The following is a 10,176-nucleotide window of genomic DNA, read 5'->3' on the forward strand; positions in this document are numbered from 1 at the left end:
TCTTTCTTTCTTTCTTTCTTTCTTTCTTTCTTTCTTTCTTTCTTCCTTCCTTCCTTCCTTCCTTCCTTCCTTCCCTTCTCCAAAAATCCTAAATGGAGAAAATCCTGAGGACATGACATTTGGCATCAGCCCAATGAGCCCTGGAGCACTGAAAACTTGGTTTTAATCAGAAAACCTCAACAAGCCCCAAACCACACTCCTTTCACTACCTACCCTGCTTGATAAGATCAGCCACATGTTAACCAAGAGGAGTTTGGTCGAGATCTGAAGATCAGCCCTCCATCTAGGCAGACTTTCCTTAAGGCTCTTTGCTCCACTCATGTAACATTGGGGCCGTTGTAATCAAATCCCAAGAGCCAATGAGGAAAACAGCTCAGACCTGGTTCATGGTTGAAGGTTTCAATTTCCAAGATTTCTGGCACGCATGATTGGAATATGGCTATTTCAAGACGAGGGGCTTATCTTCCTTTGCAAGGATCTTCATGACTTCCTTATGACCAGGAGCAAAGAAGCAGAGAATTCAAACACATTGCACTGTGTCCTGGTGAAAAGACATTATAGTTGGCCATATTATTGTTTAGGGAATGACTTGATTTCTCCTTGGCCCTTCCTTTCTCTTCAAGTATCTGCCTCAAATGTCCATTGTGTTAAACTTCCTCTGCTTATTAGGGGTTCAAAGTTCAGCATAGGTTGCCCTGAGAGTTTTTCCAAGCTCAGGTCCAAAGGGGACATGTTGCTTTCTAAAGGTTCCATTTAAAGAGGATGTATAATTTCTCTTATCCCAAAGGCCCAGAAGTGGAATCCATATTCTGACTCTCTTCACATGAGAAACTATCTATTTATAAATCATTCTGATAAGCAAAAATCTAACTTTCCTTCACAGTGTCAGCTATAGAAGTGTATTTCTCACAGGGATGGATTTTGTTCATGAGCTCACCCAGCTCCATACCTCATAATGACACACAGGAGATTCCCTGACTTGCTTGGATTTGAAACCCTGGGACCAGTTTAGTTAAACTCCTTATAATAAAGTGGATACAGACTAGAGGTTCCACTCTATGTCCTGGGATATGCATGTCATATGGCCTTTTAAAAAATAAGGTTTGACATTTCCTGGTAGCTGTTTGGTACAATGAAGGACTAACTTCATAGTGCCCTACTTTCTTATCTTTGTTTGCTTTATTTTATGGAGTTGACCCATTTTACATCTATTTATATTTATTTGAGCCCTATATATGATTACTTATGATAAAAAAACCTAAAAAATCATTTTATTTGATGATAGATGTTTGTTTTTTACATCAGCTCAAGAGCTCTTTGTTGAGCATTTAATCCCCCTCCAGCAGTGGAAAAAGTGATAATTGCTGATTATCCGTAAAGAACACCAAGAGGGAAATGTAGGTAGCAGAATCTCTCCCTGTGAAGATGACAGGATGGGGACACACTGAGAGGGTTTTAGCAGTGGAAACACATCCACTGCCTTATGTTTTTGGCTGTAACTAACAAAAATGATTTTCCTTATTATTATTTTTTAGATTAGGATGGTAAATTGTATAGATTAAGATGGTAAAATAATAGACAAGGAAACCAATGTATGTTTCCTCTTTAGCCCTTAGCTATGAAAGGCAACCTGGTGTCATTGAACAAATGCTGGATTAGAGCTCAGGAAACTTGGATTCTTGTCTTTGCTTTAATCATTACTAGCAGACAAGTCACAAAATCTCTCAGGGCCTTATCTGTACAATGATGGGTTTAGACTAATTGATTTCCCAGACCCCTTCCAGCTCTGAAATTCTACGATTCTAATTCTGTGAGAAGTCGATTGGTGTCATTTGACTAATAAAAACAACTGGCCATAAGCTCACTGGGGTCTGAATGCATGCACCCTTGCCCAGATGTGAATACGTACTGAGACACGCAGCACCTCTCGACATAAATGCAATTCTACGCAAGATTGTCCACACCACCACAGATCACACTCAAACCTAAATAGTGTACTTGGGCTCACATCTGACTCATTAGCTTCCACTCAGTGTCACTGAAAAAGCTCAGCCGTTCTTCTTGCCTTACCTTCTAGGTTCCACATTTCCAGTCAAGGGTAAGTCAGGTCTTTGTCCCTTTCCCAGGATCCCAATGAGCTACCGGATTTCACAGCATCCCAGTCACTAGGATAGCAAAACAAGGACCTTCCATTATTCAAGCATTCTGGGCTCCCCTCTTTAACTCAGTTGCTTGAAGACGAATAAAAGATAGTGAGTTGAAAAGTCAAACCTTCGAATTCTCATGGATCTGCCAAGCTAGATGAAACAAGAATCAAGCAAGAAATACAAAGTTACTGAAATATATTTAAATAGACAGCAAGCGAGGGGGGAACCAAAAAGAGTTCTTGGTGGAGAAGGAGCAAACAGTACGCACTGAAACAACCATTTGGTGTCAAGTAACAGAAAGATTAAACAAACAGACTCATCAGCTATTTTTACATTCAGATCTGGCCGTGGCAATGGATAGCTAAGAGAGGGGTGAAAAATAAAGATGCCTGTTGAGCTGGCCGCTAACCTGGATTCAAAACTCAACCCGAAGCAATCCATGGAACTATGGAACTATGGAACACTTTGATATAGATCAATGTTTCAAGGTGACAAAGAAAAAGATTTATTTAAGACACCGTCAACAAGCAGAACAAGTATGTGCTCTGGGCGACCCATGATTGGGCTGTTGATGTGGAGGTTCAGAAATAGCCTATTTCATCATCAACTCCGGACAAATGTATCCTGCATTCCTCGAGTAAGGAGGCCACTCTCCCGTCCCCTCAGAGCAAAATAACATGACTGGCTGTAGGGGAGGAGACAAGCCAGCAGGGTTGGGTTTCAGGTTGAGAATTGCAATAGGTTATGAAATAATAGGGGAGATATGTAATGAAGCAAGATAACCTTAAATTTTAGAAGCACAGATATAAACAACGACAACCGTCTGGAAAACAGAAAAAGTAAGTGAAACAATTATTCCAATCGCTGCTCTTTAACTAATTTCCTTGGTTAGGGTGAGGCTTGAATCTCAGGATCATTGTGGAAGGAACTGGCTTTGGTCCATAGGGCTTGTGAGAAGCACATTGCTTTTCTCAGGAGCCTTTCCTCTCAGGTCTCAATAAGATTTTATTCTGTACTCCCCTCACCCTCAAAGCCCCCTGCCTTACCTCTTCCTTTGAAGCTAAGGCTCAGAAATATTTTTGGTTTGTAGGGAGGAGTCTATCTTCCATATATAGGACTAAGAAGGAAGGTCCTGTAGTGTTGATATTCCAATCGCCATTCCAATATACCATCTTCCTATTTCTGACTCATTCTGTAGAAGCCTGGGTCATTGAGGGGTACTGGTGGGAATTGGTTCAAACTGGGAAGAAATGGAGAGAGACCCATTATGGGTCCATTTGTTGCCTTTACAAGTCTGAATGCTGAGCTAGTTGTGTGAGTCTCAGAAATAGTTTTAGCAATGAACAAACCACATCCCTCACTTTTCCTTGCTGACATCCTTATCTCCTCCATCTCCAAGGGAAAGCAAAGCAAAAATAAAAGAGAATCAAACTTCTGGAAGCCGACAACCTAAGAGAACTAAGTAGACGCTAGAATCAGGAGGATGGATCTGCATTATAAGGGAAATGAGAGACAGGTTCGTTAATAGGGACACTAGTGTCTGCTAATTAGCTTTCTTCCCCATCTTTCAATATGTCTTCATTCTCATTCTTATAATTCATCACAAGTGGAGAATGAGACCTTGTGTCTCGTTTAGGTTACCAGGAATTTGTATTTAACTTAAATTCTGCTACTGGAAGGAACGGGGTTTACATAAAGTTGATGGAATCAGAAAAAGAAAAGAAAAGAAGCGAGAGATTTAGGGAAAACTCAGGAAGTAGTTTGGGGGGAAAAGAGGAAGGAGCTAAAGGACATTTGAAAAGCCAACACCATAGTAAAGGAAGCCAGGAGGGTAGCAGGGTGGACACAACAAGAAGAATGAGATAGGGAGAGAGAACAAGACACTAACCTGTCTAGAAGGTGTTCACTGAGAGACAGTGTTTTCCAACTGTCAGAGTCAGGGCAGGAACCAATGACTACAGATCACAGCTGACTAAAGTGGGATCAGATTTCTCAACAAGAATTTCTCTACCTGCCTCATGCCAAAGACAGAGTATCTCTGGAAATTGTGCCCCTTCTTATCGGCAAAATTTCAGTTGGAACTCAGCTCTGGGCAACTTGATGATAAAATTATCCTCAGAGTCTGCCTACCTCAGTGGAGAATGGATAACCCTAGATTCTATATGGGAGGCTGGCTGTGAGTGTTTCAAAGGGAATAACCCTTCTGAAGGAAACAGTTCTCTAGGATCCAGGAACCTCTGAGCAGTTCGGAAAGAATGCAGATGAAGACACCATTCTAAATGTAGACTCATGGGCACTGCGATAGCCAAGGCTGTCTCTTATCTTCCAAACATCAAGGACTAATTTCACAGTCTGAATGACCATAACTTATGTTTTGATGTACTGAGCAGATTTTTTTTATTAGTCTTTGCTCTGGTTGCCAAGTCCCCTGCTACAGTAATGATACTGAAACTTGATGCTTTAAACAAATATACTCAAAATGGTTTAGCCACTGCCTTCAGTTAAGTTCAATTCAGTTAAAATCCATTCATTAAGCACTTGCTTTGTCCAAAACACTGTGTTGGGCATGGGGTCTGATACAGAGATATGGTTCTTGCATTCATAGATCTTACAATATAATGGGGATAATGATGACACACTTAACTATAATTCAAAATAGAACAAGGTACGTGAATAAGAGAGGCACAAACTGCCACATAAAATCCAAGAAAAGAATATCACTTCGCATGGGGTTAGGGTTGAGTCAGGGAAGGCCTTTTTGAGAGGGTTGCACTCCAGGTAGGTTTCAAAAGATGGCTAGGCATAGTAGATAGAGTAGTGGATCTGGAGACGGAAAGGCCAGATACTTAGAGTATAATCTTGGTCAAGTCATTTAATATTTTTAGCTTCAAATCTGGCCTCAGATGGTTCCTAGATATGTGACCCTGGACAAGTCATTTAACCCCAAATGCCTTGCCCTTATTACTTTTTAGCCTTAGTATTGATTAGTATATTAAATACCTTGTAATAATTTTAATAGCTAAGGTAAAGGTTTGAGAAATTAAAAAAATTCTTGCTTTATTTTCCTTATCTATAAAATGAGAATAGTAATAATGCCACATCATAGGGTTGTTGTGAGATTCAAATGAGGTGATACATGTAAAGTGTTTTGTAAAACTTGCAAAAGAGCTATGTATATATAGCCTGACCTTAGATTTCTTTTCCCCCCCCCACACTTCTATATTGGTCATTGTTGTAAGGAGCAAAGTCATTCATAATCAAAACTCCAAATTAAAACCAAAAATACACAGATGTGAAAAATGACTCTAACAGTTGTTTCTGTAGAGGTGGATAGCATTCCCCATCATAAGTCTTTCAGGATTGTCCCAAATCATTATATTGCTGAGAGTAATCAAGTTTTCACAGATAATCATCATCCAATATTGCTGTTACTATGTACAATGTTCTCCCAGTTCTGTTTATTTCACTCTGCATCAGTTCCCATAGATCTTTCCAGCTTTTTCTGAAACTTTGTTGCTTATCATTTCTCATAGCATCACAGTATTCCATTACCAACATGTACCACAATTTGTTCAGCCATTCCACAATTTTTGGACATCCCCTCAGTTTCCAGTTCTTTGCCACCACAAAATGAGCAGCTATAAATATTTTTATGATCTCTTTGGTAGACCCAGGAGTGGCATTACTGGATCAAAGGGTATGCATAATTTTATAATCCTTTGGATATAGTTCCAAATTGTAGTCCAGAATGGTTGGAACAGTTCACAACTCCACCAACAATGCATTAGTGTCCCAATTTTGCCCCATCCCCTCCAACATTTACCACTTTCCTTTGCTGCCATATTGGCCAAGGTGATAGGTTAAGTGGTAACTTTAGGTTGTTTTAATTTGCATTTCTCATCAAGAGTGATTTAGAACACTTTTTATCCTATGATATTGATTACTTTGTTTTCTTCATCTGAAAATTGTTTGTTCATATCCTTTCACCATTTATCAATTGGCAAATGGCTTGTATTCTTATAAATTTGACTTAGTTCTTTATAAATTTGAGAAATTCGATCTTCATCAGAGACATTTGTTATAAAATTTTTCCCAGTTTGTTGTTTCCCTTCTAATATTGGTTAGATTAGTTTTGTTTGCACAAAAGCCTTCTAATTTGATATAATCAAAATTATTCATTTTATAACTTATAATACTTTCTGTCTCTTGTTTGGTCATAAATTTTTCCTTCTCCAAAGGTCTGTCAGATAAACTATTCTGTGGTCCCCTAATCTACTTTTGGTATCACTCTTTACATCTAAATCATATATCCATTTTAATCTTATTTTAGTATAGAGTGTGAGATATGGGTCTATACCTAGTTTCTGCCATACTTCATTCCAGTTTTCCCAGCAGTGTTTGTTGAATAGTGAGTTCTTATTCCCAAAGCTGGGGTCCTTGGACTTATCAAACACCAAGTTGCTAATGACCTTAGGTTTTTGATAAGGGTCTAGGCAAGAGAACATTTTTCTTGTTTATTCAACATGGTTGCTATTAGAGATGCCCAATGGGAGCTGAATAATGTTGCACTTGGCTTTAATAAGATGAAAAGAATGCATGGGATTGCTCAGCTAAAGATAGCACAGCCTCCTGCTGGAGGGTCTATCTAGAGAGTTAGTCCTCTGCTTTCTACCAACTGCTAATGACCCACCCACACTAGCTTGCTGATATATCCTACTTACTGGAAAGGGGCCTCCTCATGAACTTAGAGGAGGCAGCTTAATATGGAAATCTTCATGTGCTTGTCATTCTGGGCTTCTGCAGGAGGTATTTCCTATCTGTTTGGAAGAAGGAACATTATTGCATCACCCTTTAAAAGCATGGCTTGTTTACTGAAGCAAAGACACACCTCATAGTAGGAAATAGATTTCATGAGAAAAAGGGTTACAGTCATGCAGCTCACATTTTTCTAATGCTTTAAGGCTTACAAAGCATTTTCTTTATTATAACTCTGTAAGGTTATGGTTGTTGTTGTTCAGTCATTTTTCAATTGTGCCTGACTCTTCAGAACCCCATTCGGTGTTTTCTTGGCAAAGGTATTGGAATGGTTTGCCATTTCCTTCTCGAGTGCATTTTACAGATGAGGAAATTGAGGCACACAAGGTTAAGTGACTTGCCCAGGGTTACATAGCTAATTGAAACTCATAAAGATGTATTTTCCTAACTCCAAGCCTGATATTCCATCCCCTGCAACACATATTATTCCCATTTTACAGGTGAAAAAACAGACTCAGAGAATTAAAGGACTTGCTTAGGATCATGTAGTTAGTAAGTGGAGGATACGGGACTCAGACTCAGATCTTTTGGCTATAAGACCTTAAGAAAGCTTTACCCGCTATGAAAAGGGATGTCTTCATTAAATATAAAAACCATCCAAAGTATTATTAAAAACCTTCTTTACAATTGGCACTCCTACACTCTGCTGGTACTAATTATTACTCTATTATTTATACCATGCCCTAAGACATCTATGATGTAATCCAGTAATTAAGATGGTTGCTATTTAATATTTATTAAGCACCCACAATGTGCTAGTCACTGATCCACATAAAATGAACCTTTACCCTGAAGAGCTTACCATCTTAGTACACCGACTGAGCAGAGTACCTCTAATAAGAGGGAGTGATGATAGAGTTTAATGGATATTGGCTTCCCTGCACAAGGCTAGGAAATCAAGCTGATTAGGATATGACACAATTTAGTTCTGACATGCCATTTGAATGAACACAAACTATCCATTCCCAGAAAACAAATAAGAAAGTAAACTGTAGCTTTTGAAATTTTGTTGGTCTCTGATAATTTGAGAAGTAGTTTAGCCTGGTAGAATATTGGACATAAAGTCAGGATTCAGTTCTGATGTCTGAAGCTTAAAGTATGGCTTAGTGGACAGAACTCTGGACTCAAGATTAGGGAGAGCTGGGTTCAAATCCCACCTCTAACACTTAGTAGCTATGTTGCTTGAGTGCATTGCTTAATCTTTCTGTGCCCAGGTTTTTTCTCTTTTCTTTTTAAAAAACCCTTACCTTTTATTTTAGTATTAATTCTAAAACAGAGGAGCAATTGGGGTTAAGAGACTTGCCAAGGGTCAGATAGCTAGGATGTGGCTGAGGCAAGATTCGAACCCAGGTTAGCCTGATGCCAGGTCTGATGCTGTATCTATCTAGTTGCCCCCTCTCATTTTCCTTATCTGTAAAACGAGGGGATTGGATATGGTGGTCTGTAACGACACTTCATCTTTTGGCTCTAAATCTGTGGTTCTATGATCTTAGCTATGCCAGTAGGGACATAACTCTAAAATGTAGTTGGCAGAGGGAGTTCCTCCTACTGAAAAATCATGGGTTGTTGATTTATTGTTATATTATAAATAAGTAAAATTTTTTGGCTACAATAATCTTCCTTCCTTCCTTCCTTCCTTCCTTCCTTCCTTCCTTCCTTCCTTCCTTCCNTAATCTTCCTTCCTTCCTTCCTTCCTTCCTTCCTTCCTTCCTTCCTTCCTTCCTTCCGCTCTCTCTCTCTCTCTCTCTCTCTCTCTCTCTCTCTCTCTCTCTCTCTCCTTCCTATCTTAGAATCAATACTATGTATTGGTTCCAAGGAAGAAGAGTGGTAAGGGCTAGATAATGGGAGTTAAGTAACTTGTCCAGAATCACAGAGCTGGGAAGAATCTGAGGCCAAATTTGAACTCAAGACCTTATATCTCTAGGTCTGGCTTTCAATCCATCGAGCCACCTAGGTGCCCCATCTATGATAATTTACAAAAACTACCCCACTAAATTATAGAGAGGTTTTATTAGTGTTGGTAGTGGCAGATCAAATCAATGAAATTGCATGTACTCAAAGTGTAAGAACAAAAAACATGGCTTGATAAAATGATATAGGAAGAATGATGTGATTCATAAGATGATGGAAAAGAAGATATACCACCATTTGAGAAAGATTTCTTGCAGTTCCTGTAAAAAAATCCCCAAAGGGATAGTTCTATGAAAGTGGGATGACTGTTCAACCTAGCTCTGACCTTGCTTGTTCTGTAATTAAAATTGATTCATTCTTCACTTCACTGTTACAGGCTTTGATTAGAACATTTTCTTTGTAACTTATCTAGATTGTCTTCACAGCATCAAAAATGCTTCCTGGGGCTACTTACATAGCCTTGAAGAATTGGGATTTGAACTCGGGCTTCACATGTTCAAATCCAATATTCTTTCTCATATATTACATTGCCTCTGGGGAAAATAGGTTATCTTTTCCCCACCTACTTCTTCCCCTTTTGGCTTTCCCTATGTTGGAATGCTCCCCCCCTTCCCCTGACATATACCTAGTGATATCTAAATTTGTCCTTCAAGATCCAGTTCAAATGGCATTTCCACGGTGCTTTTCACTGAAAAAATACTGACTTCAGAGACAAAAGACCTGGGTTCAAATTCCATCTCTGTTGTGTTCTACTCATGTGACCTTAAGCAAGTTCAAACATCCATACACTTCATTGTTCTTATTTGTAATAAAAAGATGATCTATGAGGTCCCTACTAGAAAAAATGTGTGTGCATGTACATACATATATATATATATATGTATATATGTGTCTATATCTATATCTATATCCACACTTTTTTTGTTCAGTTATGTCTGTTTCTTTGTGACTCGGTTGGAGTTTTCTCAGTAAAGATACTGGAGTGGTTTGCCATTTCCTTCTCTAGCTCATGTTATATAGGTGAGGAAACTGAGGCAAATAGGGTTAAGTGACCTTGTTCAGGGTCATATAGTTAAGTATCTGAGGCCAGAGTTGAACTCAGAAAGAGGAGTCTTTCTGACCTCCAGGACTAGCACTCTATTCACTGTACCACCTAGCTGTCTTTCTTCCTTTGTTCCTTCGTTCCTTCGTTCCTTCGTTCCTTCGTTCCTCCATTCCTCCGTTCCTTCATTCCTTTCTTTCTTTCTTTCTTTCTTTCTTTCTTTCTTTCTTTCTTTCTTTCTTTCTTTCTTTCTTTCTTTCT

General features: G+C 39.0%; 1 protein-coding gene across 5 annotated transcripts in view; it reads right to left on the reverse strand.

Moving 5' to 3' along the window:
- The window catches only part of C2H10orf71 (chromosome 2 C10orf71 homolog), a 43,591-nt gene extending 39,375 nt beyond the window's left edge, over nucleotides 1-4,216 (reverse strand). Inside the window, exons 1-4 of one of the 5 annotated variants that reach the window (XR_006505493.1) lie at nucleotides 4,036-4,216; nucleotides 3,194-3,387; nucleotides 2,071-2,165; nucleotides 41-541 (exon numbers count right to left, since the gene is read on the reverse strand). The gene's annotated coding sequence lies outside the window, so the exon portion shown is untranslated. Of the gene's footprint in view, nucleotides 1-40; nucleotides 542-2,070; nucleotides 2,166-2,271; nucleotides 2,488-2,556; nucleotides 2,572-3,193; nucleotides 3,388-4,035 lie in introns of those variants that run through there. The other 4 variants (XM_044665772.1, XM_044665775.1, XM_044665776.1 and 1 more) reach the window with 4 other exon arrangements.
- Between the last annotated feature and the right edge of the window lie 5,960 nt (nucleotides 4,217-10,176).

Source organism: Gracilinanus agilis, chromosome 2 (assembly GCF_016433145.1).
Source record: "Gracilinanus agilis isolate LMUSP501 chromosome 2, AgileGrace, whole genome shotgun sequence".
NCBI classification, from domain to species: Eukaryota; Metazoa; Chordata; class Mammalia; order Didelphimorphia; family Didelphidae; genus Gracilinanus; species Gracilinanus agilis.